The sequence below is a fragment of the Lepisosteus oculatus genome, unplaced genomic scaffold (assembly GCF_040954835.1).
Source record: "Lepisosteus oculatus isolate fLepOcu1 unplaced genomic scaffold, fLepOcu1.hap2 HAP2_SCAFFOLD_111, whole genome shotgun sequence".
NCBI lineage: Eukaryota > Metazoa > Chordata > Actinopteri > Semionotiformes > Lepisosteidae > Lepisosteus > Lepisosteus oculatus.
In genome coordinates, this window is record NW_027167662.1 from 275,095 (window position 1) to 296,371 (window position 21,277).

The following is a 21,277-nucleotide window of genomic DNA, read 5'->3' on the forward strand; positions in this document are numbered from 1 at the left end:
TGCTGCTCCTAAATGAATATCGTTTATGACCATCAGAAGCTTTATGCTCCTTTTCTTTTTTCCAGTGGATTGAACAGGGAGAGGCATTTCATGATGTACTTTTCACTGATGAAACAACAGTGGCTCTGGAACAGTTTTCAACCATGTCGTTTTATAAAAAGGGGAGATATGTACACGTTACTGAAGCTAAAAGTTTAGCCTTTGTCACTGATGTAAACACTAAATAAAGACATATAGAAATCCCTACTTTACAGACTGTATATGGCTGGTATTGGTAGTTTAAAGAAAAAATACACACCAGTATTCCACTTTCTCCCTAAACATTTTTAGGATCAGAGTCTTACATGTGGTTATTTCGAAAACGTTTGTACGTGCTCCTTCTTACCATGTTACTGTTTACCGTTACTGACCATATTAAGTTTAAGTGCCTGTGGGCACTTTTCCTGTCCGTGGGGGGTGGACCGTCTTTCATTAGAAGGTTAGTCTGTTCTACTCTGAGAATGTAGAGGGGGTGGGAAGTGTCCGCGGTCATTTAATTAGTATTAAAATCTTAGTTATCTTTCTAGTTCACAGGTTTGCATGCATAATTTAATTTTGAAAGCCACTGAGACATCAGGTACTACTGTTGTATTTATGAAAAAGAAACAAAACAAAAAACATACTAACAACTGTGCCATCCTACTCCTTAGTTAATACATTTTATTATTCATAAACAGTTAACATTGTTAGCAAAATATTTTGAATTATATTTAACCCTATTTTTTCTTTAGTTTTGTATTTAACTTATTATATGATAGTCAGACTTAATGTATATTAATGTATATTTGAACAATGAAAATTTTACATTAAGCACTTAAAATTAATATGGTTAATAATAGTAAACTGTAACATGCTGTAACAAGATCGGTTAACTGCGAAGAAAATCCTTTCAGAGAAATTTTTCAGGTGTGAAGAACAAACCTGTTCCCACACACCCTGCCCCCACTACCATTAGAATATACACAAACATTTTAGCGTTTCATTCTGAGCAGAAGACCCTCACACCTGAAGAGTGCTGGCTGTGACGAATTAAACCGGTTTTACAGGTTTCAATCACAGATTGGGACTCAGTAAAGTAACACACAGCGCCACTGGATTTGATAATACTGTACCTAACCAAAATCCGCAATATGGAAACAGAACCTAATTGTTGATAGATGATGTACTCGTAACATTTTTTCAAGACGAACTACAACATTTAAAAAATGACTTGTATGTACTTGATATCTCTAATCAATCCACGGGTTCCAGCACAAAACGAAACTAAAACGCATACCGTTTAGCGCTTCTTATTAGTTGCTCAAAAGTAATATGGCCGTATGAAATGCATAATATAAACCTAGAAACATATACGTGAGCAGTACTTAAGCACTGTAGTATCGGTGTTAAGACATACCTCTCAAATACTGTAAATCAAGTTAAAAATATCTCAAGACCGATTCTGGTCGTAATTAAACCATGTTTTCTTTTTCATCTTGAAATAACTCATTTCTAAATACCTTTTTCACTGTTAACATCTTGTAGCAACTTTGCGACAAAATATACACTCTGACAGTTCATCCTGCTACCAACATTAAATAAAACAAATCTTAAGATTTCTATATTTATGTCTTTATTTAGTGGTTTCATTCGAAGCTTACAATGTTTAGGGAGAAATGGAATACTGGTGTGTATTTTTTTCTTTAAAGTACCGAGACCAGCCATATACTGTATGTTAAGATTTCCCTTCAGTGGTAAAATTAGATATGAATATTCAATACTTAAACGGGCACAGTTAAGACATTAAATATACATATACATATTGTATACAGTACAGTTTGCATACGGTAATATGTTTATGTTACGCGATTAAAAAATAAATAAATAAAACTGGAAGGTCCAGCACCACCATTATGTTTATATGGTTGTTTTTGTTGGTTGGTTGTTATTATGGTTATTAATAATACGATCTATAGTTGAAATCTGAGCCTAAATAAAAAGAAAAAGCAAGTGATTAGGTTTATGAGCAATCTAATTACTTATTCGTTTAAAACGCTATATAAAATAAAGTTTATTATTAATTTGCTGGACAGAGCGGTGAACATTATTATGCATAAGACAAAGATAACGATCCTGATCAGTTTAGAAATCTGTGTACGCTGTAAGGTTTTTACTTCTTAAACTTTTAAAATACACGTTTTGAATAGAAAGAAATCCTCTTCCTGGTATAGCACACCAGCACGTCTTTTTTCTCCAATCAGAGGGGTGTCAGATGGTGTCAGCCAATCACCATTCTGCGTTGGGTAGCAACGGGTGACTATTCTCAGGCGGAAGATGTAAACAGCTTAATGTTCGTGTTAAATATTTTTTTTAAATTCAATTAAACGGGCACAGTTAAGACATTAAATATACATATACATACTGTATACAGTACAGTTTGCATACGGCAATATGTTTATGTTACGCGATTAAAAAATAAATAAATAAAAATGAAAAGTCCAGCACCAGCTGGATTCGAACACACAACCTGCCAGTTGGTAGTCACGCACCTAGACCAGTAGGCTACAAGACAGCTCGCATGACCAGGTAGGCGAAACAGCCCTACATAGCTCTGCCGCAGTACACGGATATAATCATACCGTTATTAAATTCTTTAGATACGCGATTCCATATTATATTCCCTTTTAATCAAATTCTAAAAGTATGCTTGTTGACGTATCCGGTATCACGTTAGTTAAAGACTTCGAAGCTTACAATGTTTAGGGAGAAATGGAATACCGGTGTGTATTTTTCCTTGTGATATTTTAAGCTCTAGTTGAATGATAGGTGTCGCATTTTAAATCATTCTCGTAGCTAGAAATTATGAAACGCCCTGTTAAAAGCAAGGAAGTTTTTATGCCCCGTTGAAGTAAAACAAAATGCCTGACAAAGTATGGCTTGGACAGATTCCAAGTGCTTGTACAAATGTGCTAAAGAAATTATACTTTGAGTATACAGCTTGTCCAAAGTCATCCATTATTAATACTATTAGTAATATCTTCAGTAAAGGTTTTGATGCATAAATATTTCTGATAAAGGTAGGTTGTGTACTTTTGTCCAACTGAGCAGTCTTGCTTTCATAAAATATACCAACATTTGAATGACTGATGATTAACATGCTGTAATACACAGTTCAAAATTAAAGGCTCGAATGCTATACATGAGAGGTTAAGCTCCCCCTGGCGGTTTTACAAGGCGACGCCGGATAGCTAGTCACATGACACACGTGATACCGCGTGATACCCCGGTGGGCGTGTCGCGGTATGCCGTGAAATACCTCACCCATTTTGAATGGCTGCATCTGTAGGTTCAATTTTGTATCCTCTTTAAAAGATTAAGGACTGGGGTGAGCGTGATTTACCACCCTTTCAGCTAAGAACCCGACGTGCGGACCGTTTAAGCTGCATAGACTCGGTCGTTTAACTCTTCTCCATTAGAAGGGTTAAGGTTAAAGAAAAAAACATTGCTGACTTCTTTTTTTTTTGCCAGCCTCGAGTGCTGATTAGCAAGGTTTGTATTTCATGTTTTGCAAGTTGCATCCATTATAAGAAAAACAAGTCGTTCAAGACAGGAAATGAATGCTTGCATTTAATTAAGTCTAGCCGTAGGCGGTTGTCCATAATGACCAGTTCTGTTCGAGAAGAAAGAACAAAAAAGGCACCGCTGGGATTCGGAGCCAGGGTCTCCTGTTTACTAGACAGGCACTTTAAGCAACTAAGCCACGGTGCCCCAGGAGAGCTGTCCTTTGACAGCCACTTGGACACACCACTCAGACACATCTGCATTCGGTGTGTGCTCCGCCTGCTCGCTGAGCAAGTTGCCACCTTTACATATAATAGCAACATCAACACCAAGAGAAAGGGTGACAAATGGCTTTTATCTGGAACTTTTCATGTCCAAGGAGCTCAATGTGCTTTCTGTGTACAACAGGGCCACTGAACTCCACACTGGCCACTGAACCACAGCAGTGGCTTGCTGGCTTGACACCTCTCAAGGAAAATGTTGAAATTGCATGTGGAACAGGAAAATGACTCTCAGGTGCCCATTGCTCATTTTCAGACACATTTATGCAATACTTTCACCATGCGTTGAGCAATAGGGATTAAAGATAGCAGAGGTAAGGTTTAAAAGTGATTCTGAGGTGCAACACATCAGCGATACAGCTAGGCATCTGAAATGCGGGGTTTGAGAGCCCTTCAGGGAACACCGTACCCTAAAGGTACCAGAAGTCCACTAGTATAAGCATTAAGTCACTGTCACCCCTGTTACAATGTGATTGCTACATATCTTCATTTCTTTGGTTTTTAAGGAGTAAGAGTGCAGGGGGTCTAAATCTGCGATCCAGTGTGTTGAAGTATTTCACAAGACTACCTGTAGCCCGTCTGAAAATAAATCCTCATTCTGATTATTGCCCTGGGCATGTACCAAAAAATTACTGAGCATATATATATCTCACTGTGTTGAAGCTAGAGACCTGTATGTAATAATATGATGCTAAAATGTTATTTTCACATATATTAATGTAATAAATGATTGCTTATGCTTTATAAACAAACCTAATTAAAATAAAAGCTTAAGTTTTGTATTTATCTTGTACCATAGAACATGATTTTCTTTGTATTTCAAGCCCACAGTCCAAAGTGTCCAAATGACGCACTACATGATATAAGGAAGATTATCACATGCATATCGGTATTATCTTTCTTATGAAAATGCATTCCTTTCATTACCTTTTACTTTTTAAAATGAACTCAAATTGTGTATAATGTAATAATTTAAGTAGAATAGATTCTAATAATATAATGATCCAGTGTGTTGCACTACTTCACTGCTTCACTGCTCTATGCCGTCTGGAAATAAATCCTCAGACTGCTTACTGCCCTGGGCATGTACCAATAAATTACAGGAGCACATCTATATATCACTGCGTTGAAGCAGGAGACACACAATCACTGCAAACACATCCTAAATACAGTGTTCCATCACCTTTGACCTCATCCAGAACATATCATTTCTTGAAAGGGATTGCTGTCCGAATGCACATCTGAATCCCAAACAGAATCTCTAGTAATATACGATCGTTTGTGAAACATGCAAATGACTGTCTCAGGGGCCCATTCCTCATTGTCAGACACATGTATGTAATGCTTTCACCGTGCATTGAGCAATAGGGATTAAAGACGCCACAGGTAAGGTTAGATGTCATGTTCTATGATCATTTCTTTCAGCATTAGGGACTAAATATACTAAACGTATGATGCTAAAATGTTATTTTCACATATTAATGTAATAAATGATTGCTTATGCTTTATAAACAAATCTAATTAAAATAAAAGCTTAAGTTTTGTATTTATCTTGTACCATAGAACATGATTTTCTTTGTATTTCAAGCCCACAAAGTGTCCAAATGTTCTATGATCATTTCTTTCAGCATTAGGGACTAAATATACCAAACGTATGATGCTAAAATCCTGAAAAAAGGATGTGCTCCATCTTGTCAGTAGATTGGATTCCAAAACTGATTTGGGTCAATATACATTATCTTTGAAGATAAGGTACAGTCTACTGTAGGGAACCATCAACTTAGAAAGCATTGGCCTTCCCTGGGGGTCAGGTAGGTGCAAAAGATAAACCTTTATCCTATCTTTATATTAAGATAAGTGGCCAAGCAGTATTTTTCCAAGTTTCACCAAGCTCATCATGTTGCCATAGTAGACAAAGTTCTATAAAATGTTAAATAACTTTTAAAAAAAGCATCTTGGTCTTTCAGTACTGTACAAGGTGAATTAAACTGTCCCTGGTAATAAAAAGTAATTAGAAGCATCCCAGAAACTTTATCTCTAGAAACATTAGCTGTTTTATATCATGTAATTTAGTGTGATGTTGTCAGAATTCAAGGACATTATCACACACAGAAATTGGTTCAGTTAAATCTAAAAAACACAGCTAAACATGGGTTTAAATGTAAAATAGAAGTCTTACCTCTTGTCAAAAGATTTAATTCAAGAAGCGATGTAATAAATGATTGCTTATGCTTTATAAACAAATCTAATTAAAATAAAAGCTTAAGTTTGGTATTTATCTTGTACCATAGAACATGATTTTCTTTGTATTTCAAGCCCACAAAGTGTCCAAATGACGCACTACATGATATAAGGAAGATTATCACATGCATATCGGTATTATCTTTCTTATGAAAATGCATTCCTTTCATTACCTTTTACTTTTTAAAATGAACTCAAATTGTGTATAATGTAATAATTTAAGTAGAATAGATTCAGGTAGGAAATATAGAGTCATGATGTTTATGGCTGACATCATTTCACATGGGTGAATTTTAAGCTAAGAAACAAAAACATTTACAATGAAGATACCATTGCTTAATTTTTAATGCCTTTAAAAAATAAATACCTCCTGAGAATAATTTGCCACTCCCAGATCCTTGGTAAGGTACTGTTTGAATCCAATCAGGAGAGGAGCATCCAGGGAGTGCTTTCTATAGAGTCCAGCTTGGGCCACTCTCTTCCGGCCTGCTGATACTTTTTAACTACTCAGGGCCTGTAAGGATATAAAACACCGGTTTAAACATTTTATACCTATAAGACAAATAGAATTTTAGTAAAAAATAGATACATCTGAAAAATAAAAAGTCTTACTGCTGATAGAGTTCTTCAGAGCTCACATCTTCCCCTTCCTTATCCGCTTCTGTTTCAGTTTCTAGAGCAGCCTCTGGCATCTCTTCCTCCTGGACAGCGGCCTCTTGCTCAGGGCCGCTGGAATGCAGGTAGATTCTTTTCAACATGCTTTTACATAATATGTTGTAACAATGATTTCAAAAAGAAACTACAGAAGCCTTACAGATTAAAAATATCTCACCTTGTGCTCATTTCCCTCTATTCCCCGTGTTGCAGTGGTGGGATGACGTAAATTACTGCTTCGACACGTAACGGCATTATAATCAAATGCAAGAGCTGAAGGCTTTAGTTTTGTTTCGTTTTCTATGGCGTTCGTAAGCGCGCAAATCAAAGGCAATTCCTGCGTCTAACACGAATGTAAATGCTTTTGAAAGTGCAGTGTGGTGCAGCTTGTAAAATCCTTGTCCACATTTGTGGTTTGTTGATGTTTTTTCTGTCTGCCAAAGTTGCATTTTGACATCTGGACGGGGAGACTTTATCATTTGAACGTGAAGCCAACCTTAAACCCTCTGAGGCGTGTCTGTCTGCCGGCACGTATTTTGTGAAAGGTATTTTTTTTTTTAACGGAGAGCGACTTTGAAAAAGTTTCCGCAGCCACCTCGCACTCCGTGTTAGATTATAGGAGGAATGCGGCAGCGGCGAACTCGCTGTAGTCGTGGCCGAGTGGTTAAGGCCATGGACTCGAAATCCATTGGGGACTCCCCGCGCAGGTTCGAATCCTGCCGACTACGGCGTCTGCCGCACGTCGCTTTGTGCCTTCGCTGAAAAGGCGTAGTGCCGCTTCTCCTTTCCTCGTGCTATAAAAACGCTAAATCGCTTGTCCCCGCTGCCATGGAAATCAATTCTTCAGGTAACCACACACTTTGTGTTCGCACCTCTGGTGCTCTACTTATGCCTTTGAAAACCTAATGAATAAAGCTGAAAGAACCGACACAATATGTAGGTGCTCGTAAAGCACGCAGTAAAGAACTGTTAACAGCAAGGTTTCAGTGGGTTAACTGAGGAGAAGGCGTGATCGCTAATTGTTGACTTTTTATTTGGTGTTAGAAACACTCTTACTGTGCATGACGTGCAACAAATGTAGCCACAGAAATTGCATCACCCTTTCATGTATGCTATTGCAGACACCAACGTTGCCTAGATAGAAAACCGAAATAGCCGTGGGTTTGCTTGCTGGTCTGAAGGATTTCTCTTCGAATATCTATCATTTGTCAATGGAAGTAAAAGGCGCTGCAATCTCATACGTTCAGAATCAAACTCGCAGCTGTTGTTCGACTTTATTTCTTGACTAATTACAACTGAGTGTTGCATGAGCAGTTACGTAAACTTGTCTGGTATATTTGAACACAGATGCCGTTCTTCAATTAAAACTAACAGTACATTGTCAGGGACATTCAGTTCTATAAAAACAAGAGACAGACAAGAGAATATTTCTACCTTTCATGTGGACTACGTGTTGACTTACTGATCGGAATAATTGAAAAGTTCGGGTCATAGCCGATGCAGTGCGTGCTAATTAGAACAACAGCAACGCTGAGCTCTCAGCACCGTACTGAGCCCAGGTGTTTTTCTAAAGCTGTCAGGTGCAGTTCATTTACAGTACGCCCCGTGTCTCAACGGTAGGACGGAGTCAAATACTGCCTCGACACGCAACAGCATTATAATAAACCGCATGACTTGAGGGCTGTTCTCTTTGAATGTTCCAAGGCATTCGTAAGAGCGTAGGTCAAGGGCCATTCGTGCATCTCCTGTAACTCGAGTAAAAATGCTATTCAAAGTGCAGTGACTGAAATCGTCGTCCACATGTCTCCGTTGTTGATTTCTTTCTGTCTAAGAAAGTTCTATTTTCATGTCCGAACGGGGAGACTTTATCATTCCAACTTGAAGCCACCCTTAAGTACTCTGAGGTGTGTGTCTGCTTACACGTATGGCGTAAAAGGTTTCTTAAACGGAGAGCGAACTTGAAAAAAGTTGCCGCCGCCGCCGCCACCGCCGCCGCCTCGCACTCCCTGTTCGATTGTAGCAAGAAGCCAACAGCTGGCATATTCACTGTAATCGTGGCCAAGTGGTTAAGGCAACAAACTTTAAATCTGTTTGGGTCTCCCTGCTCAGGTTCAAATCCTGCCGACTATGGTGTCCTTTGCATTTGCTCTCGTGCGTGCATGAAAAAGGACCAGCGCTGTTTTGTTTTCGCTGGGACCTTTAACACTCTAAATCGCCTGGACCCGCAGCCTGTGAAATCGATTCTTCAGCACCCACGAAGGACGCTTTGCCGCTGGACACAGATACCGATGCTTTTCTACAACGAGCTTTCCAGCTGAATTTTCTCGGCAGCTCCGTACTGAACCTGTTCTCCATTGCAACATAGCGGAGGCTCGTCACGTCTTTAGCAAGGCTGTGTAGGACCGCATACGCCACAGTGACTTGTACACAGACCACATGAAAGGCAAGCAAAATACACTTTTAAAATTCCAAAGACTCACAAGGTCAGAGGAACAGCGATGACCTGAACAGATCTGTTACAGAAGTCTAGGTTGACCTTTTTAGAGCTGTAATTGCATTTTTGTTTAATAGAAGATCAAATCTACTCGCATGTACCAGCACCTTACAGTTTATTGATGTTAATTCTATTTAAGTAATAAGATTGCTAACGATGTTTGACTTTAGCTGGTGTTTTTTAGAACAAATTGCTTACTCTTCTGTAAGGAATACGCAGTACGTGCCTTTGTCAGTCATTGCTCACCATACCTGTAACTTTCTTATCTAACTCACTTCCTCAAATGGTGAAGGTCCACAAACATAAATGAAAAAAACCCTTGTTGTAGATGAGGTGCACAAAAAAGCAGCCCCTGATAGTGTATAACACATTTATACTATTGCAGAGACACATGTAACATATATATATATACTGTATATATATATGAAACAGAAATAGAAACAGAAACAGGAATCGCTTACTCACCTGGAGAATCTCTGTAGGAATATCTAGCATTTATCAATGGAAATAAAAGCTGCTTTAATACAGTGCATGTTCAAACTCAAACCCTCAGCTGCTGTTCTTGTTTGTTTTGGGACAAATTGCAACTGAGCATGGCATGAGCCGTTACGTACCCTTATCTGTTAGGGAATTTCAAGGGAGGAGTTAGGTCAGAATGGGTAGGCTGCAAAACAACAAGTAAAGATTTATTCCAAGATGAAACGTTGTGGCGATTTTCTTATCTTTTCAGCATGGACTAAACGTTTATGTGTTCCTTATATGCTATATATGTATATATTAGCACCAATGTCGTTCTTAAAAACTAACATGAAATTGTCAGGGACATTCAGCTATATACAAAGACGAGACAGACAAAGTAATAATTCTGTATTAACGTGGCCTACATATTGACGCAATGATCGAACTAACTGACATGTTCTGATTCAGATCCCCTGCAGTTCATGCCAATTAGAACAATAGCAATGCTGAGTCCTCCCCACCCTACTGAGCACAAATTCAGCTGCTCTCCAGTTCTGTTCTGCATGTTTTTTCATTGCAATTGAGCTCGGAGCTGGAGATGATCTCCATACAGTTCTGTGTTAACTAGCCCGCACTTGCGTGCTAATTTATGGGTTGTGGCAAATGCTTTTCTATAGTTCATATACATGACGGCAACCTGTTACCGAGGAACCTGAGAGGTTTAAAAGCCTTACGAGCCAGGCAGGACTCAGACCTACAATCTTCTGATCCGAAGTCAGGCGCGTTATTCATTACGCCACTGGCCCATAGAACATGCGCTTGGACTCCACCACAGAGAGCTCTACACTGCTACTAGTAGTACACTTCCCCATCTAAATTTTCACAGCAAGAAACTTGTGTTTCCTACTATTTTTATCAGGTTTAAAATATCATCTCCTTAAAACAGAAAAAGTGTTGTGTCGTGCTGAAATTCCGATTGATTTTGAATTCAAAGAAAAAAGGTTTTCTTCCAAAACACCATTAAATTGTCACATCTTGCAGACAATAGGTGTATTCCATGTTGAAAAGAGAAGAAAGAAAACCATGGAGCCTTTTACAGGTGTGAGGCTTCTTCAGGTGTGAGAAGACCTCACAGCTGAAACGCTGTGTTTCCGTTCTTCTCTTTTCAGCATGCAATAAACCTATTACTTGTTCCTTTGCAGCCGAGGCATGCTGACGTAGCTACCCAGCTGAACATCTTGCAGACTCTACAGTACTTCTCTCCTGTAGAAGTAAAGCAGGGCTTGCTGGGTGAGCTTTTGCTCCGGTAAATTAGGTCACGTGTCATGTTAAATCACTTCTTCTAAACACAACATTTTCTGGTGCTAGCTTTCCCCATGAAAAGAGACTGTCACGACCACCAGCCAGCGGAGATCAACACGTAAGCGAGCCAATCAGCACCAGCAGCGGATTACTACTAACAAGCGCCGCCGCACGAGTTAACACACCTGCAATTGCTCTACCGTGCGGCACGCCGGGTTATTTATACCATTCGCACCTGATTCCCGTTGCTCGGTATTGAGTTCTCTTCTTGTTGCTCAGCCTAGCGTTCTCACCCCTCTTTTGCCTTCCTGGAATTCTGCCTGCACCTTTTGCCTTCGGACTTCGGATCTCGTCTCGCCCTTTGGTTTGTTTGCTATCATTGCCTGTTTTGGATTTGACCCTGAAGCTCTCCTTTCGACTACGATTCTGTCTCACGTTTTGGATTGTTCGCCACCAGTGCCTTTACCGGATCTCGACTTACCTTCGCCTTCGGACTACGGCTCAGCTCCTGGATTTGCTCGGTACGTTTACTTACCTCCCTGCGACTCCTGCATCTGCATCGGATCCTTTTCACCTCTACAGAGCAGCGTTACAGAATACCGAGCCAGATTATGGATCCCGCAGACGCACAGACCCTTCGTTCCCTTCTCCCGCAGCAATCCCAGACCATCGCCCAGCTTCAATCTTCTCTCCAACTGCTCACTAACCAAGTCGCCTGGCTTTTTTCTTCCCCTGTTTCGCCGGCTCCCGCACCGATTCCTACAACGCCTTTTTTTCAAACACCTGCTCCAACCACCGCGGCCCCGCCCACCACTCCCTCAACTTTACCATTTGTTCTCCCGGAGAAGTATGACGGCAATCCTGCAGGCTGCAGGGGCTTTATTGCCCAGTGCTCCCTGGCTTTTCAGCTGCAGCCTGAGCGTTTTTCTACTTCTCGACAGAGGATCGGATTCGCACTTTCCTTGCTCACAGGCAAAGCATTGGATTGGGCTGCAGTATTGCTTGCTAGAGGAGAGCAGCTGTTCTCTGACTTTCAGCTTTTCGCTGACCGTCTCCAGGCGCGTTTTTCTCAAAGCAACCCGGATTTGACTTGCCTTCGGCTTTCCTCTCTTCGCCAGGGCGACAGACCACTGCAAGATTATGTGGCTGAATTCCAAGCCCTCGCCACGGAGTCTGCCTGGAACCCGGAAGCTTTGGTTTGCCTCTTCGCTAAGGGTCTCTCGGAGGATCTAAAGGACCACCTGGTGCTCATGTCCTTACCAACCTGGTCTCTAGAGGCGGCTATCGCTGCGGTAGTTGAATTGGACACTCGCATTCGGCTGCGGAGAGCGGAGAGACACCCAGGAAGCAGACCTGTGCGGCCCATGGGTCCTCCCCTCGTGGCGCCCACCCTGCCACATGCACCCCTGTCCTTGGAGGAAAAGGAAAGGCGCCGTCAGGAGGGGCTGTGTCTGTACTGCTCTGCGTCGGGTCACCTGCTCGCTACTTGTCCTTTGAGACCCCCACATCCACCTCGAGCTCCCCCACTGCCTACTGTTAGTGTCAGTAGTGCTGTTTTTTCACAATCCTCTTCAGGGCCTTTATTCCCAGCTGAGATTTCCTGGATGGACACGCACCTTCCCCTTTCGGTTTTGGTGGATTCAGGGGCAGCTGGGAATTTTATGGATGCCTCTTTTGCTAAGAAGTGGGATATTCCTCTTGCTCCGCTTTCACCCCCTATCTGCATTCAAACGTTGGATGGGTCACCGATCGCTCCTGGACGTATTTCCTGGCAGACCATTCCCCTATCCCTTACTGTTGGTGCCACTCATGTGGAGGACATTTCACTCCTTCTCCTGGACTCCCCTGCTTACCCTGTGATCCTGGGCCTTCCCTGGCTCAAAAAGCATGATCCCCACATCTCCTGGGCCAAGAATGAGATCATTGCCTGGAGCCAGGCCTGTCGTGACAACTGTTGTCGTCCTCCACTTAAGGTTGCTGCTTCAGTAAACCTCTTGGAAGAACACTCTATTATTCCCCCCCAATATGCACATTTGAAGCAAGCCTTTGACAAACAGAAAGCTCTATCGCTCCCCCCTCACCGCACCTATGACTGTGCAATAGATTTGCTTCCAGGAGCACTCCCACCCAAAGGACGGATCTACCCGCTCACTCAGACGGAGAATGAAGCCCTGCAGGATTATATCAAGGAGGCCCTGAATTCTGGTTTTATTCGTCCCTCCTCGTCCCCAGCCTGTGCTGGGTTCTTCTTCATAGGGAAGAAGGACGGCTCCTTGAGGCCGTGTATTGATTACAGAGGCCTGAACTCCATTACAGTCAAACATCCCTACCCCTTGCCTTTAATCCCAGCCGCTCTGGAGTCCCTACGTGGAGCCTCCATTTTCTCAAAACTAGATCTACGAGGGGCTTATAATTTAATCAGGATCCGTGAAGGGGATGAGTGGAAGACAGCCTTTATGACCACGCACGGCCACTATGAATATCAGGTGATGCCTTTTGGACTCGCTAATGCCCCGGCAGTCTTCCAATCCTTCATAAATGACATCTTCAGGGACATTATTGGAAAATTTGTCTTGGTATACTTGGATGACATCCTCATTTTTTCCACCGACCCTCAGGAACATGTCCATCACGTCCAGGAGGTCTTGTCCAGACTCATCGACAACCAGCTCTACGCCAAGCTTGAGAAATGCATTTTTCATGCTTCTAAGATTCACTTTCTGGGCTACATTATTTCTCCTCTTGGAGTCGAGATGGACTCAGCCAAGGTGGCAGCTATCAATGATTGGCCTGTGCCACGTAATTTGAAGCAAATCCAACGCTTTCTAGGTTTTGCCAACTTCTACAGGCGATTCATCCGGAACTTTAGCTCCGTGGTGGCGCCCATTACGGCTCTGACCCGCAACCGTCCTAGTCGGGGTAAATGGAATCCGGAGGCTAACCAGGCATTCCTGCGCTTGAAACGTCTCTTCAGCTCCGCTCCTCTCCTACGGCATCCGGATCCCTCCCGGCCTTTCATTGTTGAAGTTGACGCCTCTGCCCATGGGGTTGGTGCAGTCCTCTCCCAGCGCCTCGAAGAGGATCGCCTCCCTCATCCATGTGCTTTCTTTTCCAAGAAGCTCTCTCCTGCTGAGGTTAACTATGATGTGGGCAATCGGGAACTCCTAGCTATCAAGCTGGCCCTCGAGGAATGGAGACACTGGCTGGAGGGGGCTCAGCACCCCTTTGTCATTATTACGGACCATAAGAACCTGTCCTATATTCAATCTGCCAAGCGCCTCAACTCGCGTCAGGCCCGTTGGTCACTTTTCTTTTCTCGTTTCAATTTTGTTATCACTTACACTCCTGGCTCGAAGAATGGGAGGGCTGATGCACTCTCTCGGCTCCATGACCCCCCAGACCTGGACGACACACCTGAACCAATCATCTCTCCTAACAGAATCGTGGCAGCGATTCATTGCTCCATTGAAGATCAGGTCAGGCGTGCCCTCAACGGAACTACAGTTCCTCTGTGCTGCCCCCCGGATAAGCTTTTCGTCCCGAACAACTTACGTTCTGCGGTTTTGCAGTGGGGACATGATTCCCGGTTTGCCGGCCACCCGGGATGCAGACGCACTCTGGACCTCCTCACCAGGGACTTTTGGTGGCCTTCCATGCGATCTGATGCAGCAGAGTACGTCCGGGCTTGCCCGGTCTGTGCCAGGAGCAAGACTCCGCGCTCTAGGAAGGCTGGCCTCCTTCACCCCCTTCCAATCCCACACCGCCCTTGGTCCCACATAGCTGTTGACTTCATTACGGACCTTCCTAACAGTCAGGGTCATACGGTAATCATGGTGGTCTCCGATCGTTTTTCCAAAGCAGCCCATTTTGTCCCCCTCCCAGCATTGCCCACAGCCCAGGAAATGGCATCTTTGTTTGTACAACAGGTCTTTAGGATACATGGTTTGCCTGATGACGTTGTCTCGGACAGGGGACCGCAATTTATCTCGGCCTTTTGGAAGGCTTTCTGTCAAACTCTAGGGACTCATGTATCTTTGACTTCTGGTTATCATCCTGAGGCCAATGGTCAGGTGGAAAGGACCAATCAAAGCCTCCTGACCTTTTTGAGAGCCTTCACCTCCAGCTCACAGGATGATTGGTCATCACTACTTCCCTGGGCAGAATATGCCCACAATTCTCTTACCTCCTCCTCCACAGGTCTCTCTCCCTTCCTTTGTTCTTTAGGTTATCAGCCCACTCTCATCCCTGTCACACCTCCACTCACGGCAGTGCCGTCCGTGCAACAATATATTGCCAAACTGCGAAGGACCTGGAAAATGGCGAGGACAGCTCTTATTAAGTCAACCCAGCGCCACGCCAAATTCGCCAACCGACACCGCAGACCAGCCCCTCGTTTTCGGAAAGGACAGTTTGTTTGGTTATCGACACGGAACCTACCTATACATCAGCCTTCCAAAAAGCTTGGGCCTAGATATATTGGTCCCTTCCGGATTCGTTCCCGGATCACCCCGGTTACCTTCCGTCTTGCTCTCCCCCCTACCCTCAGAATCCACCCCTCATTTCATGTCTCCCTCCTGAAACCTGTTTACCGCTCGCCCCTTGCGGCTCCCCAACATCGCCCGCCACCTCCTCGTCGCATTCAGGGGCGCCCGGCTTATACGGTCCACAAGATCATTGACTCCAGATGGAACCGCGGTACCCTGCAGTATTTTGTCGACTGGGAAGGTTTTGGTGCCGAGGAGAGATCTTGGGTTCCAGAGAAGGATATTTTGGACCCTACACTAATCAGTGACTTTCACAGGGACTATCCTAATCGGCCGTCTCGGGCGTCGGGAGCCGCCCGTGAAGGGGGGGGTACTGTCACGACCACCAGCCAGCGGAGATCAACACGTAAGCGAACCAATCAGCACCAGCAGCGGATTACTACTAACAAGCGCCGCCGCACGAGTTAACACACCTGCAATTGCTCTACCGTGCGGCACGCCGGGTTATTTATACCATTCGCACCTGATTCCCGTTGCTCGGTATTGAGTTCTCTTCTTGTTGCTCAGCCTAGCGTTCTCACCCCTCTTTTGCCTTCCTGGAATTCTGCCTGCACCTTTTGCCTTCGGACTTCGGATCTCGTCTCGCCCTTTGGTTTGTTTGCTATCATTGCCTGTTTTGGATTTGACCCTGAAGCTCTCCTTTCGACTACGATTCTGTCTCACGTTTTGGATTGTTCGCCACCAGTGCCTTTACCGGATCTCGACTTACCTTCGCCTTCGGACTACGGCTCAGCTCCTGGATTTGCTCGGTACGTTTACTTACCTCCCTGCGACTCCTGCATCTGCATCGGATCCTTTTCACCTCTACAGAGCAGCGTTACAGAGACATTTACCTTACAGTACATGACATATCGTTTTTATTCTACCAATAAGTATAGAAATTAAACAAAAGAAAAAATGGTGTCGCCAAAGAATGCACAGCTCCGTCGCCTTGGGGAGGTGTCAAGGGCATTGAGCTCCTTGGACATGAAAAGTGCCCGATAAATGCCATTTCTCATCATTTCTCTTGGCGTCAGTTCTGCTATTAAACGGGAAAGAGGCAACGGGCTCAGAGATTATGTTAAGTGCACACCGAGCGCAGATGTGTCCAAGTGTCTGTAAAAGTGCGGTGCTCCCTAGTGGCTTAAAGTGCCTGCCTAGTAAGCAGGCGATCCTGGGTCTGAATACCAGCGGTGCCTCTCTCCGTGTCTTGTTGTGCCAAATGTATCATTTCAGACAAACATGTACAGCTTTGTTCAGTTTAATGCAAGAATTCATTTCCTTTCTGGAATAACTTGTTTTTGAAGAAATCCATACATTTTGTGAAAGATGAAATCAATTTCTTGGTTGTCAGTGAAAAAATATTGCTGGCTACAAGAAGCGCAAACGATTGTTTTCTTTGACCATAAACCTGCAAATGTAGGGAGCACAAAAGACCGTCAGACTCTGTGGTGCAATCGGTTAGTACATTTGGCTGTTAACTGAAAAGTTGGTGGTTCAAGCCCCTCCAGTATGCATGTCTCAGTTTTTCCAATGTAAACATCATCACCATCGCTAAAGAAGATGGAGCAGAAGGCTCCACAGCCGAAACGTTGTGCTTCTTTTCTTCTCTTTTCAGCATGGAGTAAACCTTTGCTTTATCCTTTGCAGCCTAAGCATGCTGACGCAGCTACCTTTCTCTTAACGCGCCTCAATCATTATTCACCAAAACGATCAGCAGAATAAGTCGCCTTTGTGGTGATGTCACTCCTCTGCTTCACAAATGTCCTTAGTGACGGGCCATTTCTTTCTGCCATTTTTCCGGAGCGGTTATTGATTGCTCCATCATTTCCCTCTTACTTTCCATCACTAGATTGAAAAAAAAACAGAAACAGGCTGACAGGACGACAATCAAATTGCAAAAACTCATCAAAGCACTCGATAGAGTATTTGAATCCACAAGTAGCTACGAGCAACTTTGTCCTGGCTTGCATGAAAGTCGGAAAATGTCAAAAAGAAAAAGATGGTGGCTTTTTCATATTCGTTCTTTTATTTTTAGTTCGTTGCTGCTTCTGTCCATTGTCCTCCTGCCTGGCTCTTGACCTGTTTGAACGCACACAGTAGACTTTCATGCAGGGGATTTGTCCTGAGCCTCTGTGAAAGACCCACCCACCCCCATAAATAACTGCTCTAGAAACACATGAATGCAAAACTAAACCACAGCTTAAAGAGGAGCTTGTCATGACCGCCAGGCAGTTAAGACCAACTCTTAAGCGATCTAATCAGCACCAGCAGTGGGTGATTATTAACAAACGCCGCCGCACGAGTTAACCCACCTGCACACACTCCACCGTGCGGTACGCAGTGCTATTTTTACCATCTTTACCTGCTTCCCGCTGGTATTGAGTCTACTCCTTGAGAGCTCTACCTGGCGTTTTTTCCATTACCTCGTTTATTCTGGATATTGGACTCCCCTTCTGCCTTTTCGACTTTGGACCTCGCCTCTCACCTCGGACTGTTTGCCACCAGTGTTCTCCCTGGATTACGACTTACCTTACGCCTCTTGACCATGAAACAAAGCAAAGCAGAGCAAAACAAAACGAACAAACGAAAACCCTCACGTCCCGCACTTGCATATAACGCCGTTACGTGCCCAAGCGGTATTGTACGTCATCCTAGCACTGCACCCCGGGGCGTATGGTATATGGGAACGAGCACACGCCACGAATCGTCTCGAATCACTCCCTACAGCTGTAAGGCACCTTGAAGCGTGCACCCCCAACATTCTTCTTTGCGCATCTGTGAAAGGTAAACTCTTGAGCAAACTCTGAACCAGCTCTAAGGAAACTAATCCGATTAGACGTTACTTTGACTCATCCTTTAAGGGACCCTTGTTAATTGGAGAATCCAATGATTTCGAATGAATTCTGTATGCGTTAAAAGACAGCTATACACAGAAAACATGCAGGACACTTCTCATGATGTTTCCCGAGCCGAAACACAGTGCGTTTTTCCAAGCCATCTGACAAAGCCCTCCCACTGAAAACTGCAGCAGATCATGTAAAGACGTTCAACTTTGTAACTACTGCACGCACGCACAGGAAGCAGAATAAATTCCTCTTTTCAAACTGTCAAAGGTTTGCTTTGCGAACACTGCAGGACATCGCACAATCGCTTTTGAACGGGGACAAACGATTTCTTATGGGGCGCAGTAAGTACAGACGTTTAAAAAGCTCCACTCATGCCGACGATGCAGCATGAAGAAGCGCAACCTAACGTTTGCATTCCTAGCAAATTCCTTTTATTTTTTTATAAATAAAGACAGTCTTGTTTAACAAACAACACACACAACATTTTACATTGTCAATTCAGTTCAAATCAATGTATTTCTATATAGCGCCTTTCACAACAAGGGCTTCCCAAGGCACTTAACAATGCAAGTTGTTAAGAACCTTGTGTCTAATATGCCGCCTAGGTAACGTGCTGTCTCTTTGAGGCAAATGTTTAAATCCTCTGAGTTAAGTGCTGAAGTTATAGTAGTCCTATCAGTATTGTTGCCTCCGATCAACAGATCCTCAGTTTTCTCAGAGTTGAGTAACAAAAAGTTTTCACACATCCAAGTATTTCCTTCATTAATGCATTTAACTAAAGTGATAATAGAAGAGCTGTCGTTTGGTGTAAACAAAATGTTTATTTGAGTGCAATCAGCATATGAATGAAAGTTCATATTATTTTTTCGGATTATCCTACCTAGCAGCAGCATGTAGAGAGAGAGAGCAATATTGGTCCCAGCACTGATCTTCTGGTACCCCAAATTGAACTGGTGACATTGATGAAGCAGTACAATTATTAGATATTTGAACATAATGAAAACGATGAGTAAAATGTGAAGTAAACCACTGAAGGACGGTTCCAGATAAGCCAACCTCAAACTCAAGCCTGTGTAACAAAACAGAGAGGTCAACCGTGTCAAAGGCAGCTCTAAGATCTAGAAGCACAAGCACTGTTGCATTCCCCGCATCAGTAGCTAAGAGAATATCATTTACGACTCTTGTTAATGCAGTTTCAGAAACCAGACTGAAATTTCTCAAGTATATTATTTGAATCCAGATACGATTGACGTTGGGCAACAACTATTCTCCCAAGACTTTTAGATTGAAATGGGACCTTTGAGACAGGCCTGTAGTTGTTAAGAACTTGTGGATCCAAATTTGACTTCTTAAGGAGCGGTCTAACAACCGCTACCTTAAATTGATCAGGTACAACGCCTGACGCAAGCAATGCATTCATCATACTAATTATAGGTCCTGCCAGTCCTTCGAGGGAATCTTTGACTAGCTGAGTGGGGATGGGATCTAGCGAACAGGTGGTTGACTTTGTCTTATGTCTGTGTTTATGAGTCCACCATAAGAAGAAATCTGAACAGGAGTGGTGATCATGCGAGGTCACCATGGAGGAAACCACTGCTCTCCCCCCCAAAAAAACCACCACTGCCCCTCTCAAGTTTGCTAAAGACCACATGGATGTTCCACAGCAACTCCTGGAACAATGTTCTGTGGACAGACGTGACAAAAGTTGAACTTGTTGGTAAATGTGCACAGCGTTATGTTTGGAGATAACAAAACACTGCATACCAACTCCAAAACCTCATCCCACCTGGGAAGCATGGCGGAGGCTGTGCGGCTTGCAATCATCGAGGGACCGATGAATTCCAAGATGTATCAGGAAAATCTACAGCAGAATGTCAGGGTGTCTGCCTGTGATCTAAAACTCGAAAGACGCTGGGTCATGCAGCATGACAAAAACAAAGGAGTACATCAACAACAGAGTGGCTGAAACAGAAGAAATTCCGTATTTTGGGATGGCCAAGTAAGAGTCCTGACCCCAATCCCATTGAAGTACTGTGGCGTGATCTGAAGCAGGCCGTTCAGCGCAAGACATCCCAAAAATATACATGACTGAAACAGTTTTTCATAGAGGAATAGGCCAAAATACCTCCTAACCGCTGCTCAGGTCTGACCAGCCGCTACAAAAAGTAGGGGTTGAGGTTTTTGTCATAAAGGAGGTTCCACTAGCTCCTTAATATAAGGGTTCACGTACTTTTTCCATCAATGACCTTGATTGTTTAAACCATTTGGTCAATAAAGAAACAGCAATGTCAAATGTTGGGCGTGTGTTGTTTGTGAAATCAGACTCTCTTTATTAATTATTATGACTTAGATAAAGATAAGATCACATGTTAGGAGCCATTCATGCAGAAATCCACATCATTCCGAAGGGCTGTTTACAAAAGTTTTTCTCCCAACTGTATGTGAGAGAAAAGCAGAGATGCTCACTGAGTAAGGTGGGGTTGCAGCTTTGCAAATCACAAGGACATTTGTACGCTCAAAATGGGACAGGAGCACCCCAGATGGGACTCGAACCCACAATCCCTGGCTTAGGAAGCCAGTGCCTTATCCATTAGGCCACTGGGGCACACTGGGGAAAGCTAGGCAGCAGAAGGTTTACTGTGACCTGAGAAGGACCGGCATCCAATCACGGTGGTACACACACACACACGCTCTCACTCATCTGAGCTACACAGCTACCAAGATGATCTCAGGTGCGCCGAGTTGGTACGGAACATATTGAACTGATCGACGGCGAATTGTCTCTCAGACAGGCTTTTCACCTCTGAGCTCCCTGACTGACAGTAATCAGCTAGGTAGTGAAACAGTCAGCTGCTTCTAAGCCTTAAACAGCTGCATCGCGGCGCTTCCACAGAG

The 21,277-nt window shown here is 43.4% G+C and overlaps 2 non-coding genes across 2 annotated transcripts; one reads left to right on the top strand and one right to left on the bottom strand.

Annotated features, from left to right (window-relative positions):
- Positions 1-7,401: 7,401 nt before the first annotated feature.
- Positions 7,402-7,483, top strand: trnas-cga (transfer RNA serine (anticodon CGA)). Its single transcript has one exon. It is a non-coding gene; the product is annotated as a tRNA-Ser (tRNA).
- A 13,431-nt stretch (positions 7,484-20,914) lies between these two features.
- Positions 20,915-20,987, bottom strand: trnar-ccu (transfer RNA arginine (anticodon CCU)). Its single transcript has one exon. It is a non-coding gene; the product is annotated as a tRNA-Arg (tRNA).
- Between the last annotated feature and the right edge of the window lie 290 nt (positions 20,988-21,277).